The sequence below is a fragment of the Castor canadensis genome, chromosome 3, assembly GCF_047511655.1.
Source record: "Castor canadensis chromosome 3, mCasCan1.hap1v2, whole genome shotgun sequence".
NCBI lineage: Eukaryota > Metazoa > Chordata > Mammalia > Rodentia > Castoridae > Castor > Castor canadensis.
This window is the reverse complement of record NC_133388.1, coordinates 172,027,724-172,054,826: the sequence shown is the minus strand read 5'-3', so window position 1 is coordinate 172,054,826 and position 27,103 is coordinate 172,027,724. Positions and strand designations below refer to the sequence as shown.

The 27,103-nt window shown below is 33.4% G+C and overlaps 1 protein-coding gene across 6 annotated transcripts in view; it reads left to right on the top strand.

Moving 5' to 3' along the window:
• Positions 1 to 27,103, top strand: part of Csmd3 (CUB and Sushi multiple domains 3) — a 1,205,819-nt gene that overhangs the window by 736,962 nt on the left and 441,754 nt on the right. The gene's annotated exons all lie outside the window — the stretch shown is intronic.

The window sequence follows — 27,103 nt, the reverse complement described above, 5'->3', positions numbered from 1 at the left end:
AGAAAGTTCAGCAAAGCTCAGAAAGCCAAATATCACTTCTTGTCACACATTTGTGGAAGCTAGACTTAAAATGATACTGATGATGATAATAATGGGACATGAATATATATGGGGGACTGTCTACACAAAGGGATCAGTAGAAGGGAGAAGGAGGGAAGGAAAAGATGCTAATGGGTGAATAGGATTGAAGTATAATACATATGCATATGAAGGCAGCATAATGAAACTCACCAAACACTGCTTGAAAAGGAAGGGAGGTGGGAGGTGGAATGAAAATATAATGGAGGAAGAGAACTTGTTCAAGGTGCACTGGATATATGTATGGAATTATTGCAAAGATTTCCTCTCATATATTAATGTATGCTAATTGAAAAGAGTAAATTTTTTAAAAAGAAATTACCAAAGAAGATTGTAACCTATGCAAGATACAAAGATGTGATTCATCAACAATTTAAAAAATTAGTTTACTTAAAATGTACTTCCATGAATGGTGTTATTTGTAATTTGTAAGTCTTCAATGCATCAAATCAATGTAACATGTAAGTCCATTCTGAGGAAAGATGAACCATCAGTTTCGGGAAATTAAGATTTGTAGCCACATAGTACAACAATTAATGCACAATTTGATATAGCTGAACTGCTGTCTATCAAAATAGCCAATGTTTGTTATCCTAAGTATGGTATGTCTTTTCTCAGTGGTTTATTATTTTTCATTGACTATCATTTGTGAACATAGTCATGGTAGAAATTCTGTACATCATGAGAACTTGAAGCACTAACTTACAAATTTATCCTCTTAAAATAACATTACCAGAAAAACTGACATGGTAGCCTAAGAGAGTAACAATAAGCATCTGAAGTGTGTTTCTGTTGCATATCACAAAGAAAAATAACAATACTATTCTAACTAGATTAATTCAAAGAAATTAATTTATTTTTGTCTCTCTAAACAGTGAAATAATTAAGAAATCTGAAAAACATCAATTTGGAATTTAAATTACTTATCAGGAGATGCTTGGTTTCCTCCATTTTCTGCTTTCATTCCATTGTTTCATGACACTCCATCCTTAGGTACTTCCTCTCATGTGGTTACAAGAGGTCTATGAGAAATTTACTGTCCAGATTTATTTCAAATTGAAAACAATTCACCTATTCCTTTTATACCTAAATACAAGAGCTAAATTGAACTTATTTTCTTGACTTGTGTCTTCTGTCCATCATAGACTCAGTAACACGACAAGGAGAACAGAAAGTATTGATTGCTTAGCCCCATAAGCAGGTATATTTCTAGGTTGGGGAAAGGGTAATAAAGTCAGCTTTACCTTAATGCCATGAGAAAGTTCATAGAGAACAGTTTTCCCATAGTGACATCAGAGTATGGTTGCACAAATAAGGGGGAATGAATTAATGCAAAAAAAGGGAAATAATGCAAGGAAGATTTGTTTTTAAAAGTCAAAAACAAGAAACTATCCATTACAGATTAAAGATATCAAATTTCAATTCAAAATTGTCAAGTCAGTGAAAGCTGTATCACCAAATACATGTTATGAACCTAAGGTGAGAATGACTCATATTAAATCTTTAGTATCTGTTTTCTTCACCAACCCACTTCCAATTATTTTGCTATCATGCTACCTCAGCCACATAAGAAATGACAGTCTTTATCATCACTAATGATTTCATTTCCTGTGAAATTTCTACCTTGAACTTCTCTGTAAATATTCTAACTTCTTTCCTTACACCTTTCTTACTATAGCTCTCCATAAAAAAAATACTTAATTTTATTAAGAAATTCAATATCTCTATCTTAAAATTTATATCCATTATTATCCACTTTTGCTTTGTTCCCTGTTTAGATTTTGGTTTAGTCTTTTACTATAACAAAACTCTTGCCAAACAAAAAGAAAGAGGAAAAGAAAAGAAACAAAACATAAAATTGCTCTGCCTATCTATCTATCTCTATCATCTATCTATCTATTTAGTCATCTTTCACCTATGCTCCTCTGGAAACACTGCAGCCATGATTGAGAGCAAGTACCTATCCTTTCTTCCATCAAGTAATTTATTCTATGGGAGTTGTTCATTCAAAATGTCCTACATCCATCAGGGCCGCCTTACCTCTGGAATCTACATGAAGAATCAATTCCATGCCTCTTCCAGTTTCTGCAGACTATCTCAACATTTTTCTTTGTGGCTGTATCACTCCGTTCTCTCCCTCTCATATTGACTTTTCCTGTGTAGTTCTGTGTTGTTTCCTTTTCCTTCTCTCTTAGGACACCTACCATGACATTGAGGAACCATCCAGATAATTCCAGGTAATCTCAAAATCTTTCACTTAATTTCCTCTTTTTCCAAAATAGGCAGCATTTACAAATTCCAGATATTTGGCAGGGATATCTTCTGGTCAACTATTTTATGGCTTGCCACAACTGAAATCCTTTTTTTCCAATCTTTAGGATCACTGTTTTCATACTTTATTCTAAAGCTTTAGCTTTTTCACACTCCATTTTCCTCTTCTACCCAAATAAGCTAACAGTTTTCTTTCATAATTTATTAGGAAAATGGCAACAATCACTCAAGAACATATGAGCTTCCGCTAATAAATCTGTCTGTATAACTGATGGAATCATTATCTTTCTAATTGTTCTTTCTTCCTGTTTAAAAGAATGGCCTGGCTCCCCAGCCCCTGCTCTAAGGCCAATCTTCTGTTCTGGAGCAACTATGATTGCTCATCTTTCCAGTCTTGTGTTCTCAGTCACTCTCAAGGGACCTAAACTTTAACAAAATCATTGATGGAATGTATGGTCACAATACATAAAAACAAGCAAAAATGCATAATTTTTAACCTCAAGTTTTACTTCTATAAACCTGCATTCTATTTATATTCACCTACTCAGAAATAAAAATATGTCAGTTTCTGAAACATTATAAAATGTGTAAAAACAAAAGTAAAACATAACTTCTAAATCATTCAGTTTTAGATTTAAATATAGTCATATAGCTTTATATAGTGCAATTTAAAAAATTTGTTTTATTTTCAACAAGGATAATTGTAAACATGGAACTCCATAATTGCTGAAAGAATCTATCTAGTAGCAGAAGTGAGACTTTACTTATAACTTGGGATACCTTGGTTCAGAAGAACAACTATATATATAATATGTGTATAAATGGCATATATATGTATATATGGAAGACAATTTGAAGGAATAAAGCAAACCGTGTCAGCAGTGCTCACTTATAACAAGTGAAAATGCAAAATGGTTTAGAGAGGGGTTTGGCTTGAACGTGTCAGTTTTGACTTTGACAATTTACTACCACTGACATTTCTCACTTATAGGTAATTTATTTTAATTTTTCATTATTTTTAATAAAGCTACTGGAAGCAGATAAAGTATATCTAACTTGTAAATGTTTTGTTCAGTGTTTTAGAGCTTTATGTTTTCTGTCATTGTTGTTCATTTTCTGAAGTACATTTACTTGTATCGTTAGGTCCTCATAATCAGTTTATTGTCTTGAGAGCATTTTATTGGATCTTAATGAAGGGGAATTTGAGCTCAGGCTGACAAGACTTTAATGCTTCCATATGACTACCTCCAATTAACTATAGTGTTAATGTCCTTCATTTTTTATGATAAATAACATAAAAATGCTGTCACAAAGGAAAATTAGCACTACATCAGATAATTCCAAATTGATGCCAATGCAACACAAGAGTTTACAGTCTGGAAAAAATGATAAGTCAGATTTCAATAGTAAGATTTAATTATCTGACATTTTCAAAATCATTCTGTATGTTTCTTGGTTAATGAAATGACTTCACATATAGTGAATCTACATTTTAAATAAATTTAAAATGCCATTTAGAATCTAATAATATTTTACTGTTTCATTTCATTTTGAATAAGGTTTGAGTTAAATATACTGATTTTAGAAAAGTAACATAAAATACACTAATGCTATAATCAAACCTAGATCACATGTTGTAAAATCACAGATATTATACCATGGCACTGGAATAAAAATTGCAACAACTAAGATTGGATTCTGTCCTTCTTAATGCATATATTGGCTGATGGTAAGCATTTTTTAAAAAGCCAGTTTTCAAACAAGGAAATAAAATTATGCCATTTCCACTGAAGTCATTAAGAATCTTGAAGCACTGTTTAATGCCCTCCAAGAACAGTCCTTAGAGTTTAAATGCTCAATCACTCTCTTTGTTAGTTTGATTCAACAGAAAATATCTTGTTCACACACTAAACAGAGTGAGAAGAAGCCACAGAAGATTAGGATTACTCAATAAAAGCGATCCTTTATGTTTATATTGCATTGCTCTTAATCTCATATCTGTAGCACTGCAACCAATTAATTATATTATATTCAGTTGGTAGGAAATCAGATGTAGTTCACAGTCAATCTCTTTGATGAATTGTTGGGGTTACCATACCTCACTACTCCCTTAGCACATTATTTTTAAAAATTTACTGTTCAACGTGATATATTTTAGGAAAGTCTTACAATTATTCAAAACAATTATGCATTGTTATTCTCTTAGCTTTCATCAAAATATATTTTGAATATAGAAAATCATAGAATTTAGTAGCACATGATATTTACAATTTTTTTGATTTAGTAAAAAGACTGAACCATGATATTAAACAAACGAAGTAACAGAGTCATATTAGTTCTTCTTTCTTTATTTCTTTACTTGGTGATAACTTAAATTGGGGATAAAATGAGCTATAAAGCTTGGCATGGTGGTACATACCCATAATCCCATCTACACAGAAGGCATAGATAGGAAGTTTATAGTCTGAGACAAGTCCTATGCCAAAAAGAGAGAAACTCTACCTTTAAAATAATCAAGGCAATAAAGGACTGGGGGCATGGCTCAAGTGGTGGTGCACATGCCTAGCAAGCATGAGGCCCTGAGTTCAAATCCCAGCACTGCTAATCAATCAATCAATTAATAAGTAAAATAAGTTTTAATCATCTATTATCCCTTGCATCACAACCACTTCTTGACATCTCTACTTGGATATCTAATCGACTTGCAAAACTCATTTGCTGTCAAACAGCTTTACCTACAGTCATCTTCATTTCAGTTGAGAGAAATGTCATTCTTCCAGGGGCTCAGACACAAATTAATGGAGACATACATAGTTGATTTATCTCTTTCTCTCATTCTCTCATCTATTAGCAAATTCTTTGGCCTTCATTTTGAAAACAGCCAGAATTCAATTCCTTATCATCACTCCATTGCTAACATCCTGGTCAACTCACTGGATTCTCACAATAGCTTTCAAATTGATTTCTTAATTTCCACTCATTTTTCTTTCCTCCTCAGCACAGCAGCCAGAATGATTATTTTAAAACTTCAGATACACTGAGGGCTTCCTTCTCTTCTTCAAATAACAGGCATAATCTTTCCTGAATGCCTCTTCCTTGATATATGCATGGATAACCCTTTTATCTTTTTCAAGTTTTAGCTTAAAGGTCATTTTGAGGGCTCCACTTTAACTACTGTAATGAAATGGGAACCCATTTGACCCTTCATAATTTCTTTATATTTCTTCCCTTTTTCATCTACACCACTTATCACCTTCTAATACAATTGTATAATTTTATTACATCTATTTTGTACTATCTGTTTCCCTTCGCTAGAACATAAACTCCACAAACACAGTTATTTTTCTGCCTCTTCATTTTCTCTGGGAGCAAAGGTGAGAATGTTGTCTGTCATTTACTTCTATGACCCACATTTCCTATTGCAATACCTGCCTGGCTCAATGTACATTTATTGAATAAATGAATTGTTGTGCTTAGTATGCTTTATGCAATGTGCTGTGTTCATTACCTTATTTTATCTTGCTAAGAATTCTATTAAGTGGTTGTTAGTATGCTCTTCTGGTAGGGATGATGAAGTGGAGCCTTCACAGTTATAAGTAACATGCTATCAATAGCAAAGATGGGATTTAATCCTCACTCCAATGCCTATCTTCTTATCCCTACTGCTTTCTATTATAGCACCAGCTCATTATTATAACTGAACCTATGTAGCAAACTAATTTGAACTGTGAAAACAAGCTTTATGATGATATTCATGGGAAATAATAGCTTTTTTTGACAACAATGAAAAGTCATTGTTGTTGACATTTGATGTTTAGAATTTGTCTTATACCTTAATAAAATATATCGACTGAGCCATTTCCTGTCTTCATGAGTGTGAGATGTGACATGTCAGGTCTAATACACTCACCAAAAGAACTGCCAAATATAGATGAAATATATATGAAATATATATTATATATAATATTGAGGAGTTTACTGAGCTTTTTTGATCTACTGGTGGCACAATGACAGAATAGTTTCTTCCTTAAGAAATAGGGGTAGCATATATCATGTCATTGCTGTAAAGAAAATCTATGACTAGTCATTTTTTAAAGATTTTTTATTATCATATTGTTGTACTGGGGGTGTATTGTGACATTTACCAAAGTTCTTACAATACACCATAGTTGAATTCACCCCCTCCATCATTCTCCTTTATCACCCTGCCCCATACCTGCAATAGTTTTAAGTCTCATTTTTCCACTTTCAATTATGAGTACACAATATTTCCACTACATTCTTCACCCTTTCCTTAGACTCTCCTTCCCACTGGTAACCTCCAGACAGGACCTGTTTTACCTTCCTGTTCTCTATTTTTGAAAGAAGGCATTATGTTTGTTTAAGATAGATACACAGGGAGTTTCCTTGTGATATGCCCATGTATATATGCATTATAACTAGAATTTGTTAATGTCCTCTATTTTTCTCCTTTCTACCTTAGTCCCCTTCTTACAGTGATTTCATTCTTAAATCAGAAATCTGTAATGTTAGCATTGGCTTCATTTCTTTCTGTTAGTATCTCCTCCAACACATGCCTATACATGCTTGCGTGAATGATTATTGCACTTCAGATTTATAAAACTCTTAACTTTTAGAGACATTAAAAATAGGTTATTTTTTGCTACTCATCTGTAAATGGTTAATGTGGTTGCCATTCAAAAAAGTTTTTATCTGAATATATCTAAAGTACTGATTTGTGATTCTATTTTAGCCTATTATGTATTTTATATTCAGGAAAATATAGTAAAGGAAACCTAACACATTTTGTGATTTCTGATTTTTGGTCACAAGTTATTTTATATCTCACCTAAATTATGATGAATACTTTTAATAATTATCACTACCAGAAATATTATCATGATAATATTTTCTATAGTTCATAAGTTATGAATTATTTTAGGTGAGTCATTTATTCTTTGCTAATAACTGGTAATGAAGAAGCAGGAAACATTAAAACAAAAATACTACTAGGTCATCACTAAATGTTTATTTTCTGTACTAGCAAATAGCACCAAAAATTGACAAGCAAAAATGCATCAAGGAAAACACAGTAGTGAAAACCTGGGCAAGGTGGTTTTGCTAGATCAAGGATAGAGCTTGAGAACTTACTGTCATTGAAAAATATTTGTTATTTTCATTTACTCATTTCATACATCCCATCTCTACAAAATATATTCTCTTGCATATTTGCCACTTTAACATTTTAAATATTGTTGTTACTGAGTCAAAGAAGTCTCATGGATTATGGCTTTCCTGGTGACATTTCCCCAGTTTTTCACATATCAAATCTATCAGAATATCACAGACAATTAATAAGATACATAAGCATTCTGTAATTGGTAAAGGTGACATTTACTACCAGTAAAGGAATCTGCTATGAACTGAGAAGTTCTAGCCCAGTTGTTACTTAACCATATATGAGAAACAAACTTTACAGACATTGTTCTAGTATTAAATTATAGTAGGGTCACAGATAAATTGGGATTTCTTAAGCTAAATATAGTCCATACAAATTTATGTATACAAATACATAATACAAATAATGTGTGAGATGAGTGCATATTCCAAACTGATAAGACGTGTAAACTTCCCTTGAAGCTCTCTGTCTCTCTCTCTCTCTGTATATATATATATAATTTCCATTTTAAAAAGAGCAATATGGGTTAATATAGACATATAATTTTCTCTTAAAATATCTCCTATATTCTAAATATTATCTATTTGGAACTATGAACTCTTCAGGAATTAAGAGCATTGTCTAATATGGTATAGAGAAAGGTTTAGTGAATGGTTATTGGATAAATTAACCAAGTACTAGATAGGGAAGGGACTGAGGTCATAGTGAACCACCATCACAATAGTTCAGAGACTGATCGCAGCTCTGTAAACAGAAGGATATGATCACAGTGCTTATGTAGGATCATATATATCTAAGACTCTAAAATATACTTTTTTGAAGCTTAAGCTTCTCCCAAATAACTTTTTCTTATTAGCAATTCCTTTCATTCTTTTAGTCTTTTCTCCTCCTGCTATGGAGTTAATTATGTCCCCCAAAATTTGTATGTTGAAACTCTACCTACCTTGTAATGTGACAATATTTGGAGATGAAGTCTTTAGGGGTAATTAGATCATGAGGGTGGAGCCCTCATAATGAAATTATTACCTTTGTAAAAGATATGGGTGAGATCTTTTTCTCTCTCCTTGTCATATGAGATTACATCAAGAAGGCAACCATCTTAAAGCTAGGAAGGGATCCCTAACTTGGAGCCAAATCTGATGGTGCCTTGATCTTGAACTTGTTTAAGCCACCTAGGCTGTGGTGTTTGGGTAGAGCATCAGAATCTCAATATAACTTCTGCTCTCATTGTTTCTTAGACTTTTTTGGGGCTTTCTTATTTTACTGACCTTTCTATTTAAAATTCTAATTTGTCTTTCTTCATAATGCATATAACTTTTACTTAGAATTCTAATCAGACTTACAGTTTTCTTGCTGCTATTCATGGCAGTGATACATGGTATTTTTATGTTGTTAAGACTCTTCATTCATGGTGTTCCTAATGAAATTATTTTCCTTCACATGAAATTTGAAATATCAAATATGGTTATCAATTTGATTATTTGTTTCTTTTAGTTTTTCATGTGAATAATGTCCGTAATGAATTCAGGAGAAATCTTGACAGAAAATATTTTTTTCTCTGTTGAAATGTCCAGTTTAAAATTTTAAACAAAGAACTGTACTAATTCTAGTCTTATAAATAGATTTAATTTACTTTCAAGAGCTATTTTTGTTCTACAATTAACTTCTGTGTCCTAGGCATTATGTTAGATAAGGAAAGTGAAGGGCTGAAATAGGCAAGGTTCATACATTTATAAACTATCAGAAAAGTAGGGAAAAGGTCATATAAATAAGTCATTTGAATATGTGCTCTTAGCAGTTAGAACAAACAGAAATAATTTCCTAAAATTGGGGATATAGTAAAAGCTGCCTGAGGATATGACACTTTTGATAAGTCCTACAGAAAAATAGGAATTTTCAAGGTGAAGTAACAAAAATTCTGAACTGTAAACATGTGAAATAAAGTGTTGTTATGTAATATTTTTCTCTTTTGCTTTGCTATACATATGACTATCATCCTAGCTATCAAACCATATGTTAAAGTAAAATATGAGTTTTATACATTCCTTGCTGCCTCTGAGAACCATCAAGAATAAAGAACTCATATCACAGAGTTTTTTTTCTACAATTTACAGAGGAGATATCATTTGTACTTGTGCAAAACAACAGTAAAGGGGGAGAAGAATATAAAGTAGAGGAAATGGAAAGTTAACACCACCATAAGTCTGAAGAGCACAGTAGTACTTTCCTCCTCTTTCTGTATTTTTTCTTTAAGAACAAACTAATTCACAGCCTCCTCATGTTGACTTGCGTGTGCAGTCTACAGAACCTAAGTGAAATGAGTTTTCCATTCAATACAGCACAGGAGAAACCTTAAGACCTATTTTTTAATAGTCTAGAGGCTTGACATGTTGTGCATATGCAGTAACTCCTTATAAAATTTATAAATTTATGGAGATAACATTTCACTGAGAATCTTGCTCTTCCAGACAAAATCACCCTTCATTGTTGGTTACCTTGAGCTCCTGAGAATAGCTGTTGTGTATATGAATGGCACAACACTGAAAAACAGGGTTTTCCTCAAATTTTCATTCAATGTCACATCCAAGGTCTATGGAATCACTAACTTGTACACAGAGTCTCACAAATTTTACCTTCTGATGTCAACTTCATTCTCTCCAAGCTGAATGTCACTCTTACAGACCACCAAAGTTCAAATGCTAACATTTCTCAACACCTTGTCTCTCCTGTGTCTCCTCTCAAACCATGTGCACATTTGATTTCTCTTCTTCACCCCTGTATTCTTACATATCAAGCTCACAAGTGTCTACAGACCACCAGTATCTTGAGTCAGCTCTGTAATGTCTGAATTAGGGTTCTTCTAAAACACCTTGACATACAAGAAGTAATTATTTAAAAAAAGAAGAATGATGATATATTAATTTTAGTTTTATTCATAAGAACTCTTAGTAAATCAAATACAGCCACAATTCATGAATTCAGATCACTCTGGTTGGGATTATTCCAGTTATAACTAATTTGTGTAGACTAGGGTTTCTAATGAGGCCTCACTTTGACTTCCAATTTTCCTACCTCTGATTCCCCTTATGATTCATGGAAACAAGAGAAAATAACATATGGGATGCTTCCCATTTTGTTGGGTGCCAGAAATACAAAATTAATTTAGAAATGTTTTCTGCACAAAGACTCAACAATCCTCTGAATTAGTCCAAGTCCTCCTACATTTTCCCCACAGATTACTTTTCCCTGCCTCTTCTACTCTCTCACAGCCTTGATTTTGCATAAAGCAAGAGATCCTATGCTCTCAATGCTGCCTTATTCTCCATTTTGGGTCTTTGGCTTATTATAGGGGATTTCAAGAAAAAAGTTTTTCGTTTTTACAAGGTCACACGATCCTGATAAGAATACTTCTTTCTTATATAAATGGATTGTAATTATCATAAAAACTATTCACGTTTTACTTAATTAAGGTGTATCTATTGTTAGACTATTTTCATCTGTAAGCAATGTCTAAGCAAAACTCTCATTGGAGTTTATTGGCCCATACTGCCTGAAGCATGGCCAATCCTAAATTAATCATTTTAAATGGGATGGGATTACTATGTTTAATAATACCAATGAAGTCCACTCCTGGAGCCAGGTGGACATGCAATGGCACAGGATACACCACTAACCACACTGGACAAAAAAGCTTTGGTTTATATTTACATGCAAAAAATGAAAGGCAGTAGATTTTTACTGAAGAAGAATGAGTAACACAGCTGGGCACCAGTGGTTTATGCCTGTAATCTTAGCTGTTATGGAGGGCAGAGATCAGGAGGATTGTGGTTCAAAGCCAGTACCAGACAAAGAGTTTCTAAAATACCCAATACAAAAAAGGCTGGCAGAGTTGACCAAGTGGTTAAGTGCCTGCCTGACAAGCATGAAACCCTGAGTTCGAACTCCTGTACCACCAAAGTAAATAAATAAATAATAAAAAAATAAGTAACACATGCAAATTCCACACTTAACAGTCCCAATTTTTTAATAGGACTTCTCCAGTTTCACCCTATTTACTGTTTGTCTTCAGTATTAACAGCTCTCAAATTTGATCCCATGATCCATCTGCATGAGCATCACCTGGGAAGTTGTTAAAAATACAAATTCTTGAGCTCTACCCCAAATAAAATTAGAAACTCTAAGGGAGCCCAGCAGAGAGAATTTTTAAAAGTTTGTGATGTTTCGAAGGTTTGAGGACTGCTTTCACAGGCTATCTCTTTTTTCCTATTCTATCTAAGTGAGTGAGGATTGAGCTTTAGGTTTTAAGTTGCCAGAACTCAATTAATTAACTAGACAAGCGAGACCTGTTGAAACTTTTCCAGGAACAGGGGAAAGGGAGTAAAGGAGAATGATGAAGGGGTGAATTCAACTATGATACGTTGTAAGAACTTTTGTAACTGTCACAATGTACCCCTAGTACACCAATAGCATGTTAATAAAAAGTAAAATAATAAAAATAAATAAAATAAAATTAATCCCTGGGAAACTGAGTAGATTTCACCACAGCACAGTCAGCAGTCAGCATTTCTCTTATTTCTTAGAAAAGGTCATAAACATGAATCAGGAAACAACCACCTCCACAACTACCTCAGTCACTAAACTTGTGATCTTGAAATTCAGCTCAGCAGCAAACTAGTAGTCTGTCACCTGTAGACTTCTCCCTAGCAAGAACAAGCAAGAGAATTTGAGAATTTTAGGCTAAATAAACATTTGAAAGTGATGGGGATGATGGTTAAGTATTGTTTGAACATTACACTGAATAAGGAAGGAAAAGGTATATGGATATTTTATAGCCCTTTGAGTGTCAAAATTTCTTTTTCATTATGACTTTTTAAAATAAAAGTGCAACTTTTTTTTTTTTTTTTTTGCAGTATGTGGCTTGAACTCAGGGCCTATACTTTGAGCCATTCCTCTAACCTTGTTTTTGTTATGGGTGTTTTTCAACATAGGGTCTCAAGAACTATTTGCCTGGGCTGGCTTCAAACCACAATCCTCCTGGATCTCTGCCTCTTGAGTCCTAGGATTACAGGAGTGGGCCGCTGGTGCCTGGCCTGAGAGTGTACCTATCTTAAAGAAGGGAGTCTGAAAAACCGAGGGCAATCCTAAAATAATTCTCCAAAGATTAAGTTAACTTTTCAGATTATGCTGTTTCAACTGGTGCTAAAAATGTGTTACATTTATTGTCATTTTAGATGAAATGCTACAAATAACCTAGCAACTCCATGTGTGATTTCGGGCTCTATTGCATAGGTAAATCCTCATAAATTTAAAACAATTTTTTAAGCATTTGTACATATTAGAACTAAACATAAGATGATGAAATTAGAGTATGAATTCTGAGGTTCTTACACTGTGAGTATGAAATGCCTGTTACTAAAAACATCAGACACAGGGAATTTACATGTGCCCTAATGTTGACATATGACTTCCAATTTTCACATACACATCAGAATTTATGAAGCAAATGATAACTATGAAGTGAATGTTGATTTACACAATAGATTTATTCCTGAGAAGTTGAGTATAAACCATGTTAGATTTTTCTCGAGAACACTTGCTACTAAAAGTGAAGTTTGAATTGTACCTTTGAAAGATGAATATTCATTTGTGTCATTTATATAAACCTATCCTTAAATTTTTTCTTTATTAGTTTATAGAAAGATTATAATATTGATTCCAAGAAGAGAATCTGAATTCCAAAAGTAGGAACAATTTAACCTGCATAATTAAAACCCCTTTGCATTTTCACACAACTACTTTTATTAAATTATGAGGTCATTAAAATAACATTTAGAAAAACCAATGTGCCATTTATGACAAATTTCTTTTCTTAACATAGTTTACACATTAAAATACAGAATTAGATTGCTAGAAAGGAACTTTTCTTTATTATTATTATCACATTATTGTTGTACTATGGGTAGGTGTGACATTTACAAAAGTTCTTACGATATGCCATAGTTGAATTCTCCTCCTCCACCATTATCCTTTACACCCTTTCCATATATCCTTTCCCCTCCACTGGTACCAACCACCAGACAGAACCTGTTTTGCTGTCCTGTTCTCCATTTTTAAAAAAACAAAAGACATCTTTGTTTGTTTAAGACAGCTATATAGGGAGTTTCCTTGTGACATTTCCATATATATGTGTATTATAATCTGAATTGGTTCATCCTTCTGTTAAGATATGAATTTCTATAGATTATGTAAGTCTACAACACAGCACAAAGAATCCTACTCTCCCCACAGCAAGCAAGAAATCAAAATTCTAAGGTGCTGTGTGATACATGAATACTCATAAGTAAGAGATCATTTAGGCTTTGCTCCTTCACTGTTCTATCCTCTATATCATTCCTAGCCTTTCTTTCTTTTCCCCTCACTCAAATCTAAATGCAAAAACAAAACAAAATCCTTTCCACTAGCTGTATGTATGTATCAATTATGCATATATACATTCCTGCACATAATACCTTTTGTGGCTATTGTTGAGGAAATATAATTAAAAACTAACCTTCTCCCAACCCAGAAAACCTCAGAAAAGTGTTTAAGTGTTGCATTAACATTAAGCTAGAACGAAAGGTGAATTGTAGGCTACCTGCTAAAACAATTGCAAAACCAAGAAGACATTTTTATCCTTTCAAATAGCTAACCAGATATACCCCATTACATACATTTTTCTCAAGATAAACAATATTAGTCCTCAAGTGAGAGAACCCCATGCAAATATCACACAGCATTCATTCTAAATTCACCTACAAACAGGGTGACCACATGTGTGGCTAATTGACTGTATTTAAAGATAGAGTGTCAGTGTCTATTAATTGTGCAAAAGAGTTTGGTTCTAATATTTCCATGAGTGCATATAATGTATTGTGATCAAATTTACCTTCTATTACTCTTTCTGATTCTTCCACCCCTGCCTTTTAAAACAATGATAAAGGTTTCCTTATTTTATTTTCAGACATGCTTATGAAGTACTTCAACATATTCACCTCTCTCTCACTCTGTCCCTTTGCACTCCCCATCCTGCTAGCTCCCACCTCCAAAAATTCCTCATTTTTTCACTGGTGTTATTCTTTTGTTTTTAAAGTCTAGATTCTGCATACAAGAGAAAACATACAATGTCTATCTTTCTCAGTTTGACTTATTACACTTAAGGTGATGACTTCCAGTTTCATCCATTTTCCTGCAAACAACATAATTTCATTTTTTATGGCTGGATAATATTCCATTGTGTATAATACCACATTTTTACTATCTATTCATCAGTTGATAGATAGATAGGCTGATTCCATAGTTTGGCTGCTGTGAACAGTGCTACTGTAAACATGGGTGTGCAGGAATCTCTACTCTATGCTAAGGTACACTCTTTCCTGGGCATAAAACTTGTGTCTTTATGACAGGAGTTAGTTTTGAAAGTTGGAGTGAATTAGGCTCCTACTTCCTCACAGAAGCTGGGAGATGGGGTGCTATTTTTTGTGGTGACTGCATTTCCACTAAGTTGCCCATGCTGATCTTAAACTTGTGATTCTTTTGTCTCAGCCTCCCAAGGTGCTGGGATGACAGGTGTGTGCCACTATTCCTGGCCACAATTATTTATTTTCATGTACATGAGTGTCAGAGTATGTGTATGTCTATATAAGAACTATTATGTTTAGCTGTATACTATAGTCCTTGGAAATAAATGAACACTATGCAAATAATAAACCAAGGTTTGCTAATAACAAGGGGTAACTAGAAGTAGAACATCTTAACTGGCCAGTTTGAGCAGTGTATTTCACTTTCTGGATGTACTGAGGTGGGAATGAGGAGGAAAATGAAGGAAGGTTGCTATGATTGAACGAGTATGGTCTTTCTTGTTCTTGGTTGCTGCAGAAGCTCTCAGTTGGCTCCCTGAACTTATGTGGGTCAGACTTGTTATGTGTCATAGATGATTTGGCTATTTTCTATGTGTGTATTCTGTCTTTCAGATTTAAAAGAAATGAATCACTATTAGCAAGCCACGGAGCTGACGTTACTTTGGGAAATATTTTTTTATCTCTTTTTAATCTTTAATGTTCCATTCTCAATTCCCACTCAAAACATTTTGAAAGTTCTTTTATTTCTTTTTTTTTTAACCAAAAGTTACCAGCTTTATTTTGAGCATGATTCTGTTGTCCTTTATTTCGGTTTCTTGAATGATTACAACAACTAACTCCAGGTTCTTTCGTAAACATGTACTTCTTGTACGTTCCACATTAGTTTTCTTCCTTTCTTAAGTCTTTACTCTAAGTTGTTAGTGACTTCTCCATTCTTACACAGTTGATTCCACTCTGAGTGTAAATGGCACATTCTCTACTACCCAGATGAAAGGTGACTTTCCACTCAGATATTTTTCAAACTTTAATATGCTTCCACTCCCTTCTATAATGTTTTTATTAATTTCCATTCATAAAGTTCTCTTAGTTCATTAGGGAACATATGAAATTCAAGTTTTTCTCCGTGATCAACTTTACACTGACCCACTTCCTAAAGAAGAATAATTATTTTCCTCTGAATTTCTGAAACACCTTGAGTAAATAACATCACGCTACTCACATATCACCTCATATTTAAATCACATCTGTGTATATGTACATATATACATATATACACACACATATATACACACAAAACACAAATAATAAAACAAAATCTGTATCTTTGTCAACTTTTTGGCCCTTTCAGTTCAAAAGACAGTCTGGTGCATAGTGTTCTTAAATGGAAAAGGCCAAATACCTGATTTTTTTCATCTATTTTCCACAATCTTCAAACAGTATGTTCCAAATATAACTTGTTATTCTTTTATAATTATAATAATTATAACTGCAATTTGAGAAAAGTTAAAATGAGAGAAGTTACATCATAAAGCAAGTTCAAACTAAAATACAGAGAATTCATTTAGGGTCTTGTTGAATGGTTTTTCATTGGACAAAACATACAGGAGTCTGAAAGATAAATAAAAACAATGGAAAAGAGGTTATCAAAAGAGCTCTCAGAGGCCTAATTTTATATGAAGAAACTAACACCCAAAGACACAGTGATATTAATTATTTTCACACTCATCACCACTTCTACAAAATGCTTACTTAAATGTTATATTTATTTCCTTGAGAAAACACCTAATCCACTCCCTCCACCCCAATAACTAGCTCAGCACATATGGAATTTCAGTAACTGTTTATTAGATTGAAAGCAGTTGTGTATATAGTCCCAGAATGTAATTCAAGAAAGGGTTAATACTGTATCAATGTGATTATTTTTAAATCAAAAGGTATTTTCTGCACATTTGTTGCACTTTTGTCTTTTTTCAGGGTGATCTTTTATGTTCATAAATAAGAGTGGTGGATTCTTCTTACCTGCTTCATATGAATATATATATATATATATATGGCTATATTCTCACATAATTATAAGTTATTTTATCATCTGGTAGATGCAGTAAGAGCAATAGTGTTTTGAAGTTTTTGATGGCTGCTATTGGGTTGTGAGCAGTTATGGTTCTTTCAAAAGAAAAATCCATTTACTTTGATTGCTATTATACTTCAGAAAATATTGATCTATCCCTGCTTACAAACTCTTTTAAACAGGTAGATATAGGGATTTAGACAAAAATCTATATTTCACTTTGTTCTTTCATTCAAGGTACTTCAAAAGAAAATGTTTAAAATATAGACAGGTTAAGTGAGTTTGCATGTGAACAATGCTATTTGGAGTCTTCTTGTGAAATGGAATGCTTCCTGATACTTTTATTTTGCTGGCCATTACTATACTATAAGCTCCTAGGAGAGTAAGGTCAAGTCTCCTTAGTTGACTATCATGTTATTTCATTTCACATCAGATCAGTGTGACATTGCTAGATATAACTTGTTTGATGTGCCTCATCAATGGCTTATCACTGCTTAAAGTCAAAGGGCCTTCAGGACTCACGTAGGTTGACCCCACATCTCCACCACATCTCCCACTTGCACCAGAACCCTGCCATACAGGAATACTTGAATTTCTCAAAAATATGCTGGTTCATTCCAGCCAAAGTTTTCCTTCTAACGGAAATGTCACAAACTGCCATCTCCCACTTCCTACACATATGTAAGCCAAGAAAACCTGCCAAATCTTAGCTCATATTTACATTTATGCAATATTTTTGCTTTCTCACTCCTATGCAGAATTGTCCATTTTCTTCTCCATATCTGCAATGTATCTTATTTCTAAATTTATGTTATTTTTCTGACTTTTAACTATCTATATGCTTGTCTTTTTCTAGTAGACAATAATAGATTAAATTTTACTCACTTCTGTATTTCCAAAATATCTTGAATAAATGTATTAACATGACTGAATTAATAGATTAGGAATGAATATATGAGTAAGGACAAACCTGAAAAACTGATTATGAACTGATCTGAACTGACTAACTGCATGACAGCATTTACTCATTTGTGGTTTGCACAGGGAAAGTGCCCTTACACCTCTGGATTCCAATCCTCAGCCACAAGGCATCTGGTTAGGTCCCAAACTGAGGGCAAATGCTCAAGGAGTTATTTGAAGGACCGTAAATATGTGAACAGATCACGTTTTAAAGATACTACCTCAGGCAAGTTAGGGAGGAAAATTTATTTGTCACTTCATGTGTCATTTTTAATAGTCTAACCCACAGACTGTCCCATAATTCAGAACACATAGGAAATGCATTTCTGAGATCATCACACACTTTGAAAACACTGACATTTTGTAGCAAAGCTACTGACCAAAGAATCATCTGCTCTCTTTTTTCCTTAAAATTTCATGCCAACGAATTTTTTAAAATGTATCCTGAATGCACCTTTTTTACAGCTCTTGTAACTGTGTGTGTGTGTTTAAAGGAATATGTCATAAAACTTTTTTCAGTGTACAGAAGGAATTTTTTTTTCTTTTTTACTCTCTTAGAATGTCTGGTTGGGCCTCAGAATAAAACTGACATAAAGCACATTGACAGGAGAAAACATACAAGTTTTATTCAACTTTTAAATGCACACTGGAGTCCTCCCAATAAGTAAAGAGCTGAGAAGTGACCAGAGAAAAATGTTTATGCACCCATTAGACAAAGCAACAATAAATGTGAAAAGAAATTATAAGCCAAAAGAGTTTGAGCTAGGGACATCATTTTGTGAGAATGCCTACGAGATATATTAGAGGAAAGTAAAAGATAAGTGTTATTTCAGTAAGTTTGTTGTATAGATCCATTTGCGTAATCTCAGTCTTTAGTGTGAAGCATACCCTGCTCTTCCTAGCATAAGAAAATCATCTTTCTCAAGGAAACATTCATGGCCAGTTTTTATGTAGCTAGTCCTTCTCCATCTGCTGCTTCTCAAATGCCTTCAGATCAAAATGGCCCAAGCATCACATCTTGGGGTAGCATACCCCAAGCTCCTTCAGGGGCCACCATTCCTAGCACAAGCCCTCATACACAGTAGAGGAGAAGTCAATATTGAACTGGAATGGATTAATTTTACATTTAAGTTGATGAGACTAGACTTTAAATTGTCTGAACTAAAATACCATCATCAAGAAGCATCTGTTATTTTCAATTGATTCTCACATTTCATTATATTATTTTACACACGAAATAAAACTATAAGTATATAGTTTATAACTATATTATAAACTAGGAAACTAGTAGGTTAGAACATCAGTTCTAAATTTTGTAGTTGTCATATTATGATATGTTTTACACTATTATAAATTGTTGAGAAATATATCATTAATAATACTTGAATTACCTGTGTTTGTAAATTCGTTTCCTTTGGGTTGGTAGAAAGAATATTTAGTCATATCCAAAAAGCAACCTTAGCCCAACCCCACTTATATTCCAACATGTTCTCTAAAGAGTGGGGGCGGGGAAGAGAGAGAGAGATTAAATTATCATTGTTGATAATTGATGGTCGAGAAAGTCTGCAAATCACTGGATTGGAACAAAATGCTACATAACTCAAATTCATAGATTGCATACCTATGAAGGCTGACAAACTCCTTTGTGTTCACAGACATTTCTTAAAGATTTGCTAGTCAGTTTGCAATCTGATGTCAAGATGATAAAATATAAATGGCTTGTCATAAACCCATTAATAAAACCATAAAACAACTCTCACTGATATTTCAACATCTTAATTATAACCAAAGTAAAGCATATTTTTCCAAATTATTTATTTTGACAAAACATACATGCACAGGGGGTATCATGGGGTGTTTCAATACATGTATCCATTGTGTAACATTCAAATAGAGCAGTCATCTCTATTTCTTAAGCATTTCTCACTTCCCCTCAGTGAAAACATTCACACCCCCATTGTAGAACTTCTGTGAAATATACAGTAGGTAATCACTACCTATAGTCATCTTATTGAGGCACAATACTTTTTATCACAGATAAGGAGGTACTAATTCTACTAAGTATATTAAGAAGTTTCATGATTTAAAACTGAACTGTAATTAACAATTGAGAAATTTTTAACAGTAAATCAAAAACAGTACATGATTTTAGCCACTGGCTGTGGATGGTCAATACCAGCTCTGTGCAAAATGCTAAACCTTATCTCAGGGTATATTTGGCCCCTTTCTGAATTTTGTGTACTTTTAATTAAACTTTTGTCCTTAATCTGAGGCATTTTAAATGTCAATATTTTCATCATGATTGTAAAACACTTTACACATTTATTATTGCACATATTTTCCTCATTACTTTTGCCTGGGAAGTTATAGATTTCCTTCTCTAAATCTCTTTAAATGTTGACTGTAGTCTCATTTATCTACAATGCTTGAAGGTGAGACCTAGTTTAACTCACAAGGTCTTTTCTCATTGCACAATTCTATATTTCATAACCTTTGTAAGCCAGTTTCTGAGGTAATGAGATTCCCAACAGTCTTCTTAACATTAAGAATCAGCAAAACTGCAAGTTTTACAAATCACTTTCTTTAATCTACAGTTTCTCTGTGAAGTATTCGAATTACAGTGTCAACTGTTGTCAAGTGAGAGATTGATCAGTGAGGGGTTCTATGTCACTCTAAGGACAGATGTTACTCTTTGGCTAGAAATCTGATGGAATTTAAAATTATAGTTTATTATGTTAGGCACCAAGGACCAAAGTTAACTAGTCACTAAAAATTAAAATGTGTTCAAAGAGCCCTGTTTCTCCAAATTTCAGCCACTGCCATCTAAACCTACATTTCCAATCTTGCTCTCAACACACGGCATGAGAGGATCTGAGTGCTCTGCTATATTTTCTCTGCCCTCCCATCCTCATGTGTTTCAGCACCTCTTTCTCTCCTTCTTATTTTCTTGCTTGCACAGTAAGGTAGAAAAAGAACCAAGTGCTACTCCATGGTGCTAGCCTCTGACTCCGGGACTGGATACTCAGTTTGTTCCTTCCAAATTTAATTGCAATGATGCATAGATATTTAGCTGGCTCCCAGTGGAGGCAACCTTTGTTAAAGAAATCCCACCTCCATTTTATACTTCAAGAGATGAAATTATTCCAAGATAACAAAATCAAGAATTTCTATGCTAAAATTATATTTCATCAGTAGATAACCTGTAAAAAATAAATGGTATACTCATATTGGATAAGTGGGGGCAGGGGTTAAGGAAACTACCAAGAAATTGTCATTATCCCCAGCTAATGTCTCTCAGAGAACAGGTATATGCAGAAGGCTTCGTGACATAAATATGGCTTTTAGTAATGGGACACAGTATCCATGGTGACCTGCCAAAGAATTACGGGAGTGAGGGCAGAAATAGTCTACTGTACTCATCCCTTTATTGCCTTATCTCAGTCTCCTACCCAAATGACAAACTCTACCACCCTATCCACAGAAATCTAGCTATTAGGAGTCCTTATGGGCTACTCTTTATTCTTACCCTGGAGGGAGGGATGAAAAATCAGGGAAAGGAAGGGGAGAATAGGTAAACAGAAGATGTCTAGCAATCATATGAAGTTTTAACTATTCAAAAGATGTAACTAATATCATCTTTCTAAGGTTTCCTATATATGTATCTTCTCTATAACTAGGATTTTGTGATTTCTCACATTACTGACAGAATCACAGATGTTTTTGTATGCTAACTCTTCATTTCCTTCCCTTATATATCTACAAATATTTCTTAAATATTAAGGTTTCTCTTTTTTTGAAAGTTTTCAATGGAGGTACCGTATCTAAGCTGGAACCACACTGATTAAATTCAAATCCCAATTCTACCACTTGAAATTTATGTGACATAAAGCAACTTACTTTCCCTCTCTGGATGTTCACAGAATATGTCAGGATTAAATGTACCAAGTGCATACAACTTTACTTGATTTATAAACAACATAGAAATGCTTTCTATCATTCTTTATGCAGACATGTGAAATGCAAAGCTGAAAAAGAGCTGATGAGAGGACTCACTGGAAAATAAATAATTCTAATAAGGCTTATAGAAGCCCCAAGAAAGGGGCAACAAAGCAACAAACTGCTTTCAAGATCCAAGACAGTCTTTCTGAAGGCAATATAGTTTGACCTTCAGAGATGAATAGAAATTTCTCCAGGTTTTAAATAGTTGGCAGTATAGCTTGGATGCTTGTTTTGACTTGCTCCCCATGCCCTCGTGGTTCATGTGTTGGGAACTTGGTTTCTAGAAGGACAATGTGGAAATTAATGGAACCTAAGGAAGTGCAGCTCAGTGGGAGTTGTCCCTCATTGGAAGTGTGCCCTTAGATAGGACTAATGTACTTCTAGTGGGACCTTGAGTTAGTTCTCATGAGAGTGATTGTTATGATAGTGAACCTGACTTCTGAATCACTCTCCTCTTCCCACCTGTGCTACTGCCATTGTGCTTTCATCCACCATGAGGTACTCAGCAGAGCACAGCAGATACCTAGTAGTATTCTTCATACATATTAGAAAACTAAATGTACTAAAAAGTATTATTTACAGAGTTGTGAAGTTGCGCAAGTTGCACAAATTCTTTGAATTTCAGATTTTTCATCTATACACAGAGGTAAGAATAGTTACTGTAGATGGTTGTTCTGAAGATTAAATTACATTATGAATATTTAAAAATGTTTTCACAGTACCAGTACAGTTTCAATGCTCAATAAATGATAGCTGCTATTTACAATTGTTTTGGGCCATATCTCCACTATATTATTTACCCACTATATCTTAGATTTTTTTCAGGAATCATTCTTGGCTTGTGGGTACAAAAAATATCAAAAGAAATAATACATAAGTTCTTCTTACTTTCTGTATATTGTTTTTTCACTTATTGTGGAGAGTATCATAGTTTCAAAATTATACCTTTATTTAAAATATATTCTAGATTTTAAATATTGTGTACTAAAAGAGCAAAAAAAAAATTCACTTCAAAGTGATAGATTAAGCTCTCCCTCTCAGTCCTAATGCAAAAACCATAGAAAACATATAAAAACAAAAAGAAGAGAAAAATCTCAGTTGTTACAAGACTGAAGGTGACCCATAAGATAAATAAACAAAAGTGAACATATAATGATGTAGGTGGAAAGCAGAATTAGACAATTCCAGTACCAACATGGGGGCTGTTGCTGTAGCTACATATAGGAAGCCTTTGTACACCATGGCCAGCAGTCTTCAGAAAGGAGGCCATAAGTGATCCTGAGAAACTGCAGTAATTGCCACAGAGAACAGTATCTCAGCTACAGAGACAAATGTCAGAGATGCAATTGGAGTTAATGCTGCTGACAAGAGAGTCCTCTACAGCTAGGGATAAAGACCAGGAGAGTAAACTGCACCACAGAGCAACACTGGGAAGAACTTCATCCAGAAGTACAATGGGATTCTGACATTACCGTAAATAGTCCTGAAAGTGGGGTGGAGGGTGATGACGGAGAATATAGGACCTGCATAGTTACAGAGAAGTCAGCAAATAAAAGCTTTAATTGGACAATTAACTCAAACCTGTTAGTGTCATTCTCCCCTTAGACACTTTCTCTTGCATTTTTTATCCAAACAGAGTTAAAGGAGCAACAAGAAAGTAATTTTAAGTAATTATACCAGATAATCTCCCAAAAATGAAGAGGGAAATTGTATTCTTCAAAAAGTAACATAATCTTATCAAACAATAAGAAATAGTAACAATCATTACATATTTAGGAAAAGATAATATAATTTTTCAATACATAATTTAAGATCAAGTATAAATGGTACAGTGAAGTATAAACTGAAAATTATAATGCATAACTATATAAATACATTTATTTGCATATATGGAATTTGTGCATTTCTATACATATATGGAATTCTTCTAGAATACAAATAGAGTTTCTTTTTTTTTTTGGTACTTGGGTTTGAACTCAGGGCCCCATGCTTGCTAGGTAGGCGCTCTACCACCTGAGCCACTCCACCACTATGTTGTTTTGAGATAAGGTCTCTTGAACTATTTGCTTTGGACCTGATCTCTGCCTCCTGCATAGCTGGAATTACAGGTGTGAACTACTGGCACTCAGCCAGAATAGAGTTTTAAAATGAAAAATTGAAAGGTTGAGCAACATAAAGGTTTAATCCCACACTTCCAACACTCAATGTAAAGGATTTCCACAAAGATGAGTACATGTAAAAAATAATATTTTAAAAGAAATAATGTTAATAATTTCTGAGAACTGAAAAATACTTTTGAAGTTACAGAAAATCTATCAAATACAAACAGAAAAATGGATTTATAAACCAATACATTTAAAAATAACAATTCTAAAAGGAATCTTAACTCTTTCAGGAAGGGAAGAAAGGAATCAGGAAAAAGATTATGAGATAATTACAATGAGTATGGCATCCTATTTCTCACCAGGAAGAATGGCTGGATAAGAGACCAGGAGTGCAGAGGAAAAATAATTTTGAATGAAAATTCTGTACCTTACCAGCTGTCATTCAATTGTGAAGGTCAAAAAACATAATATGCTGTGGGGCACCAGTGGCTCACATCTGTAATCCTAGATATTCAGGAAACAGAGATCAGGAGGATGACGGTTCCAAGCCAGCCCTGGCAAATAGTTCAGGAGACGCTATTTTAAAAAAAAACCAGTGGTGGAGTGGCATAGGTTGTAATGTGCCTGCCTAACAAGCATGAGGCCCTGGGTTCAAACCTCAGTACTGCCCCCTCAAAAGAAACCTCTATAATATGATAATAAAAAATTAATAAATACATTTTCAAGTGAAGGGCCTATGTTTTCAATAACAGTTTCTGTAAGAAGGTAAGAGTAGTAAATCTTGTGTGTCTCGCCTGACCCATCTGTCAATTTAACTCTCTTATTTACTAATCAACATTTTTTTATCCATCAGAGCATGAAGCACCTTCTAAAAGAAGATGTTGTTTATTTATTGGTTATTGTTTATAAACCTCCAGGGATATATATTCTTCCAGAGAGCAAGAATTAATATTTGTTTATTCATTGATATATCCCAAATACCTAGAGCAGTATCCAGCACATATAAAAATGAAGTATTGAAAGAAATAATTCATGAAAAAAGCAAATAACTGAATGGCAGTCTAAAATAAGTGAAGAAAACTTGATTTAACTTAGGGAAATGTGGCAAAATCACATTGAGTTTGGAACCTTTACATGCTTCTTTTAGAAATTGTCAGCAAAAGTAAACAAAAATAATTAAGTATGTTAATAATGTTTTACTTCATAAATACAATGAAAGCAAAAACATTAGGAATCCACAGAAAAATAATAGCCCCGACAATAAATTTAAAAACACCACAATTATTTATGAGTTAAAGAAGAAATCAAATAGAAAACTACAAACTATTTAGAAGTGCACAATAAAACTCAGTATCAAACCAGTGTCCTGAAGAATATTTAGAGACTTACTTTTTCTTTTTCAGGAAAGTAGTAAGACTGAAGATAAATGAACTCAAGAACACACTAAGATTTCACCTCCAGTATGTAGAAAAATAACAACAAAATAATCCAACATAGACTTGAGAGAATCTCAAAAGATAAAAAGAAAGGATGGTTAAACTAAAATCAAAACAATAAAATTGATCAACAGAAGCAACAAGCTGGTTCTTGGAATATACTAGTTAATTTGACAACCCTTTATAAGTATGAAAAAAGAAAACCAGGATAGAAAATAAAAATAAATAGCATTAGAAATGAAGGAGATTTAAGGTTGATATTTATAAAGACAATATGTAAAAATTCTGCAACAATTTTACTGCCATTAAGCTACTAACTTAGAAAAACATCACTTCTCTTATGGATATAAGGTATCAATATCAATCCCAACAACAACAAAAACACACTTCAGTAGGAAAACAACTTTACAAGTAACTGAAATAGTTTTCAGAGGAATACCTCAAAATTATACCATGTTCAACTAGCTAATTTGGGAGAGTTCTTACATTAAAGGATCTGAGTTTTTGTGGTATATAAATTAACCTGAAGCCTATTAAAATATGGAAAATTGCTAACCTCTATCCTTGATATTAATCCTGGTTGGGAACAACATGAGAAATATAATAAAGACCAACATTAATCTGAATGCAGATAAAAATCTGTAAGTAAAATTTCTAGTGAAATATGGTTTTAAAGGTGCTATTTTAACCATCCAGGGTACCTGCTAAGGGTACAAGTTTTCCAAAATATCTTTAAAATAAATCAATTGTTTAAACAAAACAAGTTTTGAATGGAAGTATAAAGATGTTAAAATATTACACAAAAATACATAGTTTTGTGGAAATAAATTTTACATGTATAAATACAGTTTATAATATAACATATATTTTTATAAAATTATGGAAAAAGAACTGGAAAGATGCACACTAAATTGGTGCTGGCAGATTGCAGAGCAACAAGGAATATATAAATGTTGGATTACCAAGAAAGGCTTTAACTTTTTCTCAAGGTTTTTTTAAGATTATTTATTTTTTGTTGTGGTTTGAACTGTTTGAGTTCCTGTGACATAAAAAAAAATAAGACTACTGCAGTAATTTATTGCTGACATTCATATCTTCACAACTGTAATCTCAAAATATTTGGAGTATTTTCATGTTGCTCTTGAAAGAATTTTTTTCAGTCTCTTTCAAGTCATTCAATAAACACTTGTCAAAGATCATAGCTGGGCAGGTTGGAAGGCAGAATTAATTCCGCTTTTTGGTAGACTGTTGTTGCTGCTGTAACTAAAGAATGTGACAGATGTTATGTAGAGGTGGTCATTGATAGCAGTAGAAGCATAAAGACAGAAAATGTTTCCTTCTCCTCTCATTGTAATCTAAGAATTTGCTGCATCAAGTAAAAAGATAAAAAGTCTTTGGAATTTTGGTGAAATATATATGAATGTGTATTTCTGTGTATGTGTGTGTGTGTGTGTATAAACAAAAAGCTACCATATGTCATAATTGTTATGTTAAGTACATTTTCTCTGGAAACTTGATTAACAGTAACTTCAGATTCTCAGTCTACAAAGTGAGAAAAGTACAGTATTTATTTCCCAAGGAACATTTCATCAACTCATGTCCATAAGAGT